The 2,368-nt window shown below is 38.7% G+C and overlaps 1 pseudogene; it reads left to right on the top strand.

Annotated features, from left to right (window-relative positions):
- Window positions 1-892: 892 nt before the first annotated feature.
- LOC110197374 (high mobility group protein B1-like) lies at window positions 893-1,681 on the top strand (annotated as a pseudogene).
- Window positions 1,682-2,368: the final 687 nt, after the last annotated feature.

Raw genomic sequence — 2,368 nt, forward strand, 5'->3', positions numbered from 1 at the left:
ACTGGAATAGGATGATAACAAAGTCAGAGAATTTGAAGGGTCCTTTAAGAGCATATCTTATAGGCGAGCCCAAAGGACTTACCCAAGATCACACAGGGATTGTGTACACAGTAAACTGGAAAGTTGGGATTTGAACATATTTCTGCTGATTCCAATTTCAATGATCTTCTACTATATAGCATACTGACCCCATGGGACCCACTTTGGTTCTACTTACACAATTCTAAATGAAAAAAAAAATGAAAAATCTTTGTCTGTGGATCAGAGAATCACAGGATTAGAAGGGACTTCAGTGGAAGTAGGTAGCTGGGCTGGAAAGGAGAGTGAATGGGGCATTGAGAGAGTGGCGGAGAGGAGCAAAGATGGTCCAACACAGTAGTCCAGAAATACTTTCGTGTATAGAGTACCTTGGATTGGCTCTGTGCTATGACAAAGTTGTGATTTTTCTTTTTGGCACATTGGGATATCCATTAAATGACCTAAGGACTTTTTAGAGTGAGAGGAAATCCACAAAAGTCCTTTCCATCTCTACCTTATGTTTAAAGTGGCCCGTGGGCCATATAATGTGATGGACCTATGTACAATTTAGGAGGTCTATCATAAAATCTCCCTGTCTCATGCCCCTCTTTCACCCTGGAAAACACTTCTATAAAAATCTGCACTCATAATCCCATCTAGGGAAAACCTAGTCATTTCACTGTCTGGCTCATTTTGTTCTCCCGAAAAGGATCCTTGGCTTCCCTGCAAACATTCGGCCTAATAAAATATCAAAAACCAGAAAGGTTTTGTTTTCACAACAAAAATACAGTGAAAGATAGAGACAGGGCTGGGCAAATAAGATTCAGATGGGTATTGGGCTACTCTGTGCAACACTGAGGGAAAGTATCCAAAAATGGGCAAGGGTGATCCTAAAAATTCGAGAGGGAAAGCATCTTCATATGCCTTCTTTGTGCAAACCTACAAGAAGAAGCACCCAGATGCTTCTGTGAACTCAGAATTTTCTACAAAAAAAAATGTTCAGGTGGAAGACAATGTCTGCTAAAGAGAAAGGAAAAAATTGATAACATAGAAAAAGCTGATAAGGTTCATTATGAAAGAGAAATGAAGGGGTAGCTAAGTGGCGCAGTGGATAGAGCATTGGCTCTGAAATCAGGAGGACCTGAGTTCCTATACGGCCTCAGACCAAACACCTGAGACTAGCTGTGTGACCCTGGGCAAGTCATTTAACCCCAATTGCCTGAAAACAAAAAACAAAAAAAAAGAGAAATGAAAACCCACATACCACCTAAAGGAGAAACAAAAAAGAAGTTTAAGGATCCCAAAGCACCAAAGAAGCCTCCTTAGGCATTTTTCTTATTTTATTCTGAGTGTTGTCTAAAAATCAAAGGGGAGCATCCTGGCCTTTCTATTGGAGATAATGGCCAAAAAAAAAAAGTTGGGAAAAATGTGGAATAATACTGCTGTTCAGATGACAAGCAGCAATCTTATGAAAAGAAGGCAGCTTAAACTGAAAGAAATATAGGAAAAGGATATTGCTGCATGCCAGGCTGAAGGAAAACCTGATATGGGTTTAAAGGAGGAGGGCATCATCAAGGCTGAGAAAAGCAAGAAAAAGGAGGAGGAAGAAGATGAGGAAAATGAAGACAAGGAAGAGTTTGAACAAGATAACGATGATGAATAAGTTCTGGAGCAGGTTTTTTTTTTCTTTCTTGTCTATAAAGCATTTAACCCCCCTGTACACAACTCACTCCTTTTAAATAAAAATCAAAATGTGAGGTTGTGTAAGATTTGTTTTTAAACTGTACAGTATCTTTTTTGTGCAGTTAATATACTACCAAATGTGTCTTTAGATAGCCCTGTCCTTTAGTGGTATTTTCAATAGCCACTCACCTTGCCTACTACAGTATAGGAGTTGTAAATTGGCATGGAAATTTAAAGCAGATCCTTGTTGGTACATAACACAAATTAGTTATATAATGGGGATGTAGTTCATTTTCATTTTCAGTTGTCTTTGATGCAGCATAGGAAATAATTGTTGCTCTGTTAGCTGAATGCCACTGTAATTGCAACCAAAAATATGCAGCTATTTTGTTGACATTCTGAAGGCTTCTAAGTAAATACAATTTTTCATTGAAAAAAATAGAGTGAAGTCTCATAACTAGATTCATAGATGATCAGGAAAACCCTCCCACAATCCACATAAGGAAAACTCGGGGACACTAGAGATTTCTTCTCCTTGGACCCATACAGTCCATATGATACATAATACATGGGTTGCTCTTCGGTATACGTAGTTCTCTATATTACCGATCATCTGTCTCTTCCTGATGAGTTGGTCTTCACTGAAGCTCTATCTCCCTTACCTCTT

This window comes from Phascolarctos cinereus, unplaced genomic scaffold (genome assembly GCF_003287225.1).
Source record: "Phascolarctos cinereus isolate Bilbo 61053 unplaced genomic scaffold, phaCin_HiC Scaffold_2;HRSCAF=192, whole genome shotgun sequence".
Taxonomy (NCBI): domain Eukaryota; kingdom Metazoa; phylum Chordata; class Mammalia; order Diprotodontia; family Phascolarctidae; genus Phascolarctos; species Phascolarctos cinereus.